The 11,817-nt window shown below is 36.1% G+C and overlaps 1 pseudogene; it reads right to left on the bottom strand.

Annotated features, from left to right (window-relative positions):
• Positions 1 to 4,919: 4,919 nt before the first annotated feature.
• Positions 4,920 to 5,884, bottom strand: LOC149142530 (uncharacterized; annotated as a pseudogene).
• Positions 5,885 to 11,817: the final 5,933 nt, after the last annotated feature.

The following is an 11,817-nucleotide window of genomic DNA, read 5'->3' as shown; positions in this document are numbered from 1 at the left end:
CAGGCCATAGATCTCAATCAAACACCTTGACGTAATGGTCAAGTGTGAGGGTTGAGTGTGAGTTATAACTCGTGCTCATTGTTCCCCCGCAGAGCACTTTATCCGCTTCTCGAGCCCATGCTTGCTTACATCTTGTGATACTGCTCAAAATTTAATATATTGATCAGGGCCCCACCTTACATCGGATTTGAATGCCATCAATAATATAAAATAAATCACCGCTTTCGAACTTTCACATTGTCTTTTGATTTTTTAAAGCAAAATATTTGATTTTTTTATTTTTATTTTTTGTGATAATATTAAAAATGAAATTTAAACGATGATGGATGCTACAATAGACCCATCAACACAGGTTTTTGGTCCACGTAGGGTTTAAAAGGGCTTAGTGTCCAGGTACTAAGATGGTGGTCGTGGAGACCCAATTTTATGGAAAAACAAAAAATGTGCTAAAGAAAAGGGGCTTAAAGGTAAATTCGATAGCTATATGATTAATGAAGCCTTTGGGCTTTGGCATGGAAAATCGACAGCATATTAAAAGGCCATGTGGAGTAGCATCAAAATATGAGTTGGCATGATTAGAACCCGATAGCAGCATGTACAAAAAATATTATTGATTTATGAGGTAAGAGGTCTCTAGGTTCTAGTATGACAATGGTTGAAATATGGATCAACAAGACCAGTAAGTGGTAGCTTGCAGATCAGGGGTAGCAACTCCTTCTAGTCAGTGCCATTGAATCTTTTCGGGTAGTAGTTCCTTTCAGTGGAGACTGATAAAGGATTAGGAGCAAGAGTCCCTTCTAGTGGGTAATGTTAATTGAGCAGGGGCAAGAGTCCCTCTTAGTGGTAGCTAATAAAAGAGTAGGGATGTGAATTCCTTTAAGTAGCAGCTAATAAAACTACAAGTCATAGCTTGTGGGGCCATGATGTAATAAAGTTGAAGATTGTAATAAAAATAATATTGGTGTCTTGTGTATATGTCCTTCATGTGATCGATGTTTATGATGTTATGTTCTACCTAATTGAGTTGTGTTGTTGATCCATGAATTATTGTTAAAGTGATTAAAAAGTGAAATTTGTGAGAAATAGTATAATTTGGCCACACTACCGATTCAACCGCCCTAGTAGTTTCCTAGTTTCCATTGATTCTAACAAGACTGTCATCCTGGAAGATGGAAGGGAGAAGAAACATATTTTCATCACTTTTCTCTTGTACCTGTGAAATGAAACTGCCTTGTATATGATCACTTCTTGAAACAAAATGTTTAACATCATTAAGAGTTGAAGTAGGTGGGTCGACAAGATCATGAAACAATGAATCATGAGAAATATATAGTATAGGTTGAAGGGTATCGCTTGAGGAAAGAAAGTTATCATTTGGATAAGATTTAAGATTAGAATTATGTGCACTAATATGATCTTGAAAACCCTAAGGTATAAAATTTCACTCTAGGATCCATGCAATTACTAAAACATTCCAAGTTCTCCTGAATAGGAACTAGATCATGGGAAAATGGTGGAAGTTGAATGGATGGATTCGTAATTTGATTTTCTTATTTTCCAACCTCAATATCATCACCAAGAGGAACCAAAATTGATACAGAAAAAGGAGGAGGACAAGGAACAAAAGGAATAACATGCCCCTCCTCAAAAATTTGGGGTGTCTCATGATCAACATAAGTTTGAAGAGGGGAATGATGGAAGGGTTCAAAAGTGAATGATTTCATGGAGAAAAGAATAGAGCTCTGAAACGTTTCACTGATAAAATTATAATTAAAATCTTCCACAGAAAACACATAGAAAAGGTTAATAAGTTTATTAAGAAAATACTCTCTTGTTTCACCAAATTTCATATCACATACATATTGATAATCATACTTGACAAAGGCTTGATAAATCTCCTTGATGAATTGATCAAATGAATGAATGGAAGTGGTTAGAAAAATATGACACCATTTGTTAACTCGACCTTCAAGAGTGAGGGTGAATAATAGAAACAACATCTTCGTCATTACCTTCACATTTATCTCATGAGACTTAGAAAAACCACGAAAATCAGATATATGCTTGGTTATGAATGTACTACCCTTGCCACCAAACCTAAATTGAGACAAGTCATCAAACTACTCTTCCGTGATGAAAGGTTTATCGGGAGACAGGTTAGAAAAACACTCTGGGGATATGATTTGGGAAAGAGCCATTTGAGATAAGAGATTCAAAGTTGACTCAATAGACACAACTTGTCATCTAGACCTCCTTCTGGCACCACCTATTGAGGGTGCTATAAATCCATGAACCAAGGACGGTATCTCCAATGTGAAGTCCAAATTATACCTCACAACATTTGGACGAGAATACCCAATGAAAAATATGATTGATTTCCATTTCCCTTAGGGATTTTCCTTTTATTCGATTACTAACATAAGCAATTATAAAAAATTCTTTGTAACAAGCAACTGAGCTGACACTATGAGGCATACAACTGTGATGTACATAAGGTACTTTCAAGGGAATGAGAAAGAGAGTTAGCTTCTAGAAGAAACGTAATATTACTATTATCAATAGACATACAAGAGCATAAGATGATCGTTAGTTAACTAGAAATGTATTTTACAAGACAACCATAATCATAAAACCAAATACAATACATCTTAAAAAGTATATGTACCAAATCCACCGAAACAGTTCAATTTCCTTAGCACATGTGAAAAAAACATATACCTCAAACATATAAAGAATATTCTTACTATATTCATGATACATGCATGAAAATGTGTTGTCTCATCGAGCTTCATATATTATGTGGAAGTGTTAAGATATACAAGTACAGTGCTGCAACATAGGCCCCAATAGTGGAACATTAAGTCACCACTTTCTCCTCCAAAGAAATATCAGACTTCTCTTCTATGCTAATGCTATAGAAGTAAAGGTGGGAAGTTCAAGTCCCAAAGTCCTTTTGCTTGAGCCATGAGGGTGTATTTATAACAAATAAGGTGGCTCTCTACCTCCCATGTGGCTCTTGACCTCCCTCATGACTCTTGATCTTGTACAATGACATTTTGAATTCTTTCTTGACCTTTGAGCTTATATATGACTTTAGGAATTTCTAGTGACTCTTAATATTCCATGTGGGACCCTTGGTCTTCAACATTTTTACATTTTCTCATTTTTAGAAATTACACAATTACATTCCACAAATGATGTGGGAACATATTATGAGACATTTTACTCTTGAGATGACTCTTGAAAATTATGACATGGAACTTCATGATGATTTAGCATTTCCAAGTTTCTCCTTTTAATACTTTATATGCATATTCATGATGGATATTGCATGTGTTTCATCTTCACCCTCTAAGGGGTTGATTAACAATGAGCCTTCATGTGATCTAGTTATTTGGTATTCTATGGTAAGCTAGTGTCCTTTCATTTTTGTGCTCAATGACTCCACCAGGGTTCCAACTTCACAAGTGCCTTCTGGTATGATCTAATTCTCTTACTCTCCGAGCATCATCCTGTCATGTCAAGATGTAATGATGAGCCTCAGTATTGCAACAAGAATGCTGCAACTCCCAAGGCTACCAACTTTAATTATCAACTCGGGGTTCATACAAACTTAAGAAGTATTGGCACTATATGTGCAGCATAGAATGTGCCCTTCCTTTGCTGTCATGATGTAATGCAGTGAATGTAGTAAAGTCAAATCATAAACTAATTTTAGAAAATGAAATGTTCGAAATGGATCCTTAACCTATTGCAAGAAATAAATTACAAGGAAAGAAACCTATTCTAATTGCATAAAGATCATGAACTAAATGTAAAAGAAACCTAGCTCAACCCTATTTATCACATTTGATGATTTAAACTAACTGAGCATGAAATATGATCTAGAGAGTACTAATTTTTATGTGCATGTGTAAATATCAAAGAACTCATTTTTTAAATATTGTTTCTTTATGAATGCAAATGATAATCTTTCCTTGATCTTAGGCAGGGGAGACAAGTGTGGAGAAAGAGGGTTAAAATGGTCTTGATGGCATGGAGGTCAAATAGAGGCCTAATCCTAGCTTCAATGATGATTTTTCTCAATTCGGGCTCAAGGTAGGCTTTCCTACAGGATGCTACAGTGATTTCCTACAGGATCCCCTGATTTACTACAAGATGTTATAGATTTACTATAAAAAATTATAATTCATCGAATGTGTTGGACAACTAATCCTCTAAGAGTTGGTGTAAAGTGTGAAAAGCCACGAGCGTCTAAGAGACCTTGGGATGTGGAACCCAACGGTCACACAAATGTACTATAAATGTATATCATGTCAATAATAATGTATTCAATGTTTATCATCCACCTTTACTGTTTAAATTCCTATGACTTTAACATGGTATCAGAGTTGCGGTTAGGCCTGGGCATTTTGAGAGATTGTGAATGCTACATTGTTTCCAGAATTTGTCTGCAATTTCCCTATTTATAGAAATATTGTAATGTTGTCTGTTGCACCTACGCACTTTAGCAGACCATTTCATTACTCTTTGTGAATGTGTATGCATTGAAGGTCTTTCTGTTATGTATGCTAGTTCATATGCTGAATGTACATGCATTGTATTCATATCTGCGTATTGTATTAGTTTTTTGAAAGCCACACTCTCTTCTTTACGATATCCCTTAGATTATTCTTGTTGAATGTTCGTCTGACATGGAAAATTTGTAATGAATATGTGTTGAAGTCTCTTCTATTTCCTGCACGAGGAGTTGATCTGAGTCAATGACTTTTTTAAAACCGTAAAACAAACTTGGGCCATTAGTGTTGGTTGATCTTTCACATATCACCATTCATATATTATTCTATGTGCGTGGTAAATTTATCTATGTGCACATAATATCAGTTTACAATGGAAGCATGAATCCTGAATTCATGGTCCTAATGACTGCAATGGCGAAAGAAATGATGCTTGGATCTGAATTGGCCTGTGACTTGTTGGTAATCTTCACCAATGAATATAGATTGGCTGAGTATATGCTAGACCGATCCCTTGTTTTCCTGTGTTAAATGAATGGAATAATCACCAAAATTTGCTACAGGTGTGTTTGAACTCTTCAATCCAAATATATTGACTTCTGGTTTGGCACTTTGAAAATCAGCTTTCCAAGAAAAAAAGGGGTCGTCATCCACTACCCCTGTTTCTATGTTTTGTCTACTTGGTTGTGTAGCAAAATAAATAAATCAATGTGACTGTAATTTTCACTTTCCAGTGGAAGAAGTTCAACAAATGCATATTGCCCCACATCCTGTACCTTTCCTATTACTGTATCTTGGTTATCTGAACCTTTCTGTGACTTTGATTTACCAAATAAATCTTCTAAGTCAACTCCCAACATATCTGGAGGATTTGCATTTGCCATATGTGCCTTACATGTGTTTTGATTGAATCCTCTTAATTTATCCTCCGATCATGTCAATTCCAAAATTGATATATCAAAAGAAATTAGTCCAACCTTTTGTTCTGCCTTTCCAGGCCACACACTTGTTGCTGCAGCATATGGTATAGGATTTCCAGTTGGGACATCCAAACCCTATGGTCGAAAGGAAGCCACAAGGAGTTGATAGGCAAGGGTAGATGTGAACAAAATCTTGAAATATGAAGCGACTCCAACCCATGGCATTCCACAGGTGGCACAAATTCGAGAGCTCGTTCCGAGAAGCAGCGAAGCCCTGCAATTATGGCATCAAAAGGGTCCAGATCCTGCATTTGCCACCAAGTGCCGATACCATGGATACCATCTCTCTTTGAGCGTTGAATTTGCTATGACTTTGAATTCCCATGAGATTATCTTTTGAGCATTGAAGCAGTCCTTGACTAGCTTGTGTTGCATTGGATTGTGCATTGAACAATTCATATTTTGATGGTTGTAACCCCATTTGAAAGTTGTAATCTCACACGAAGTGGTGCATTCCTCTGCATTGATGATGGTCGTGGAGTATGTGGAATACCAAACTTTGTATTACATATGTAGTGATGTTGTTATGTTGAAATAGTGAATGAAGCATTGGTCTTTGTGTATAACTCAATGTGGGATGTAACATTGTGAGCAACCTTAAATACTGCGCATTCATTTCTAGTGCATTGAATAGTTAGTTGTCTTGGCTAATATATATGCATGCTGGTCATTGTCCTATTTAAATATACAGTGAAGTCTATGCGTTGGTTCATATATGAACTCTCATACCTCATTCATTATAAGGACATGACGCAATTGCATCTAAAATATTAGGCTTTTGATACTGTTAATGAATGTTGTGTTTGATGTGGTATAAAGAAATTAGGTTATGTCATTGGGTGCATTGCGAAGGAAGAAAAATTGACATAGATGAAGATTGGGGCAAATTTGGAACTCACTAAGATATTAGTCTATTGAATTCTTCGATAAATAAATGCGCCATCAGAATTGCTTGTTCCGTTATCTCAGTCTCTTCAATTCCCCCATAAATAATTATGCCTTTAGAATTTCTTGTTTCATTAGCATTATTTCTGGAAGTGTGAATCTACGCTCTCCAAATCTAGTTTCCATTAGAGGCCAAAGTTCCTCATACTTGGCTGCCAAAAACAATACTACGCTACTCTTTTAGCCGGAGATATCTTTGATGAGCTAATGAGATTGGGTGCCAGAACTTGATCTATTCCCAAATGTGGGTTAGTTTCCCTTATCTATTGATGCCTTTACTATTGTCAAAGTATTAATAGGTTGGAGTCCATTATTTTTTGCAAGAGCCATTGGTACAGCATCTAGAGCATCTGCAAATGCCTGAACTGCATACTGCTCCACTCCAGGAATCTTGTCAAACAATTGAGTGTGTGGTGGCTCACACTATGCCCATGAACGACACTTCATTTGGCTATAACATCTAAAGGTTCAAATTTGATATTCATACAGATCTATAAATTACCAATTTGTAGATTTGAGATTCAGATTTGAGGTTTTCTGAGGGGTGAGGCACTCTGTGTTTTATTTTAATGTCACTTTCTAGAACAAAGGATATTGTAGTAACATTGAATTTTGAGTGACTATTGCTACAAATAGTTGTGATTGGTTTCTTTAAAGTGTAAGTTTGATAATGAAGAAAATGACCAGACTTGATAATGCATTAGAGTTGTTAAATACGCTAATACATTCGACTATTTAATAGATGATTAAGATCAACAAAAACACTCTTTCCAATATTAAAATGTGTTTGCAAAATTCACAAGAGAATATTGAGTTTTTGTAGCTTGAGACAAAGTTACAACAAGAGGAGTTACAATAGAATAGACATCATTTTGAACCTCTTATTGTTCAAAACATTAAGACAGCCACCCATAAGTAGGAATTCAATATTGTTGAAGTTATTCAGATTTAGTACCCAATGAAGTAGTAGTTGTACATGCACATGCGTAGGTTCAATTTGCACTTCCCAAGCCCATCATCAGACCTTCGAAATAGATTTTCCACAACAAGCACATAACAAGTCTCCGATATGATAAGGAGGTTTCCTTTCATATTCCATATTACTCAAAGCCCATCCAGTTTTAGAGTGTTTGATTCCTTCATGACAATTCACCTTCAACTATTCCATATTTTGCCCCTCTTTTACAGCAACAACAATAGATTGTGAAATTCCAACACCATGACTAAGTTGGCCATATGAAAGATCACTATTTTGATATTCATCCATATAAGAATTGTCATAAAATGAGTCATTCTTCAAACAAATGCTTTAGAAACAAACCTCCCACAAGAAAAAAGATTCATCTTGGATGGATCGCTTCTTAGCAATGAGCTTCAACAACCAAGAAGATATTTCGCTCGTACAATAGGATTTGTTCTTGAATATTGAAAAGCCTTGCGGTTGAGATCTCTTCATCTTCTCACCTTGTATCTGATTGGGAGTGAAGTGATAGTCATCTACAATATTCAAATCCACATCAAGAGAGCCTCAGCCACAACCTTCCATACTAGATTCAGAGTTGTAGGCAGAAACAAATATGCCCTTGAGCATGCCTTGAGTTGGTGATACCGCTTTAAAGAATTGGGTACACTTACACTAGTAGAAGACTTCATATTCTTGCCAGTTTTAGAAGAGTTCCAGAAATTGTATTAATCATTCCAAAGTTGTTGGTCATCCTTAAACCATGGAAGGTTGAGACCTCCCTTTCCTGGTTGAAGGTTTCCCTCTTCAAAAAATGAGGAGCACTTCCTCTAGCAGAAGACCTGAGCTTCATGCCAAACATGGAAGAGTTTTGGGAACTACGCTAAGCATTCTAGTGTTGGTGGTAATTCTTAAACCACCCCCCTTATACCAGTATTTTAAAGAGCACATTCAGCCTAGTGATGCCATGCATTTTTGCACATTTTTTATTACAACTCTCTTCTTGGACTCATACATACCCCTTCATATTAATGGGGGGAATGTTGGACACCTAATCCTCCAAGGGTTATTGTAGAATATGAACAACCATGAGAGTCCAAGATACCTTGGGATGTGGATCCCAATGGTAACACAAACGTACTATAAATGTATATCATGTCAATAATAATGTATTCAATGTTTATCATCCACCTTTGTTGTTTACATTCCTGTGACTTTAATAGAATGACCAAGAAAATAAAATCCAAATAGGATGGGAGAAATTGTTTTATTAACTAAGATGTCTTAGGTCCCCATTCCAAGTGGAATCGCTCAAAAATACCTTATATAACCCATGCCAAAAAATAGAAAAACATTACTAGTCAAAAATCTAGAAATTCGAGAACTAGTGAGCTAGTAAATCTAACAAAATGCCTAACCTAATCAAGTGTAAATGTAGTGGGGTAATTTTTTTTATGCACTAGAATGTTTTTTTGATTTTATGAAAATGGAGCCAAATCGATTGAAACTCGTTAGAATGCTCTAAAAAATATCAGAAATGTATTGTTCTTTGCCACAAAGGAGTTCCAAAAATTTAGATTTGGGAATAAGAAAGCTAATCCAAGTAGCTCAATGACTACTATGACCTACCAAATATTTTCCAATCATTAAATGATGCTTATGATCCAGTAAAAGAACTTATATCAACCATTTATAATAAGAAATCGTTAATAATAAATTCCAAAATAGAAAGAAATAAAAACAAGAGATGCATGTGAATTAATATTGTCATAATATTCCACAAAAATAAATAATATTAAGAACAAATATCCAATTATTCATAAACCTTCCTAATGAATATATTAAAGTTAAAAATACATTATCTAATGCGAAAAGAGTGATTTAATGTGCTGAACGATTTTCATAGGCCTTAATTTATGTTTAATTTAGAGGCATGGGCCTTAATTTATGTCTAAATTAAAGGCCCATCATACCCCCCTGTTGAAATTCTTGATCATCCTCTGAGAAACTTAGTGACCACATTGTGCCCCATCCATGGCCCTAGTGGCCTATCTCTTCTATGTTAAGAATCTTGGCTGTAAGTTCTGCAAGGACAAGCCAAAAAAGAAATTTGTGCAAAGAAAAATAATTGTTTATTGAGAGCATTAGCTTGCTTTCTTGCCCTTACTGAAGATGGGTTCTTGAATATTTTTCAGTTTAGCAAGGTCTTCCTTATCCTTATCAACCTTATGCTACCTTGTTCTACCATTTGGACACCACTAACACCTTCAAAATGCATTTAGATGAGAACTAGGACACCTTATAATAGTTCTTATCAAAACTACAAGAAACCTACAGGAAACCCTATTAAAACCACAAGAAACTATTTTTGAGCATAAATGAACTTCTGAGCCTAGGACAGGCCCTCAACTTGACTCCCATGCCTTTTTGCCATTTTTAGGCCTTGAAAAAAAGCTAGAAAGAGATTGGAGACCTCTTGGAAAACATCTTTTCATCACTGTAGTTTGAGTTTTGTTTTGATGGTGAGTGCCTCATTTCCTTCTGTTTCCTTATTCTTCTCTCTTGTGGCCTAGATGACTGCCTAATGGCCTTGGATTTCTCTATTTTGACTAGGTCTCTCTTAAGCTCTGCCATCTTGGGGTTTAGCATAATTTGTTTATGTATTCCTTCTTTCAGCAACATCCTGCTTTCCTGTAGTAGTCATTTCTCCTCTTTCAGGGTCTTCTAATTGTATGAGAGTGATGAGAAATGATGAAGAGGGGTTGGATGATTATGCTGGGGCTCAAAGGGAGTAGTGTGCGTTTGTGAAAATGGAGAGGATGCTATATTTGTTTTTCTCAAGAATGAAACGAGATGGATGAATGATGAATAGATAGTGAATATGAATTGGATGGAGGGCTTTGAGTGTTGTGGTGACTTGGCCTTTGCAAAAATTTCTTGTTTTAACTGTTGTCCTCATTCCTTGAAATCATCACCCATCATAATTTGACTTTTCAACATTGCATGAGTGAAGGAGTGAGGTGCAATTAACTAGTTGAAGGCGGTTGAGAGTGCTGACCCATCCTTAGCTTATACTTCATCTCTCATGCATTGACAACAAATTTCTAACTATAATATGCTCAAGAGAAGAGGTCAAGAATATTGCATACCTATACGTACTTGATGGCCTTCCTGTAGATGTTTTTTATTTGAGAGTGAAATCCTTGCTTTTATTTGTTGCATGTGTTTTCCTCTTTTTTTCTTTGATGTTGTTCCTTGATCTGTAGGTACTGGATGCTAATGTTGATGAATCCTCACTATGCTGGTGGGTTCCCTCTTGTTAAATCCCCCTCTCATGTTTCTCTAATGGATGTGGAGGGTTTTATATATCTCCTTATCATTGTATGATAAAGCCAACCTCTGGTTTTTCCCTTTAAAACTGCCCAATGCCAATCTTAGGTGTTTTTCTATGTCTTGTAGGATCCTGTAGGATTCCAGGGAATCCTGTAGGTTTTCAAGACAATCTTTTGTAGCCGACTTGTTTTGTCCATACCTCCCAAATGGTAGAATGGATTGACCAGAAACTTTCTGAGCATCTTTCCATCATCATTATGCACCTCCCCATAAATAATATTTGGTCAATGGATGCACAAACCTCGAGAAAAGCTAAAAAAGGCTGAAGGTGATGGAGGCCAATTTCTTGGAAATCGTGCATTGGAATTTTCTGAAATGGCCTGGGAATGTTACCAGCATCCGTATGCATCTCTAAATGAAACAAATTTTTAAATGGATGTATGAATATTGCAACAATGCAAAAACGGATGTAGGTGATGGAGGTTGATTTCTCGAAAAATGTGCACTAGAATTTTCTAAAAGTTCTTGAGCATGTTACCATTGTCCATATGCATCTCCCCCTGAAACATCATCGCAAATGGATGCATGGTTCTTGAGTTATGGAAAAAACAAATTGATGCTCTATGTATTTTTGTATCTTGTAGTAAAAGAGAGCATCTCGTAGTTTTTTAGGACAACAAGAAAAATGAATGGTAGAAGCTTGATAATGATGGGTGGATGGTGGAAATATATGAGGGTGATGGATTGGCATGGCCTTGGCCTTGTTTGAGCATTTGAGGAAAGGAGGAGAAATTCAAAATTTGACTTATTTTGACTAGGTTTGACCTATTTTTTCTTTCTTTGGTGGCAACTTGTCTTTGTTCCTTGTAGATGTTGGAGGACACCTACATTCATCAAAGAGATACTTGGAGCATGGATTTTTTTAATATTTTCCCTTTCTTTTTTTTTTTTCTTTTAGGCCTACTAGCCACCTCAAGGAGCTTGACAACTAGTAGGTCTGCCTAGGCTCCTCAAAGGAGGTTTTCGCCTACAATATTTTTGTTTTTCTTTTCTCTAACCCATTGACCGCCTCATGGAGGTT

This window comes from Pinus tabuliformis, chromosome X, assembly GCF_031772625.1.
Source record: "Pinus tabuliformis cultivar Carrire ecotype Pingquan chromosome X, CPIR1, whole genome shotgun sequence".
Lineage (NCBI taxonomy): Eukaryota > Viridiplantae > Streptophyta > Pinopsida > Pinales > Pinaceae > Pinus > Pinus tabuliformis.
This window is presented reverse-complemented; position numbering and strand designations above follow the sequence as displayed.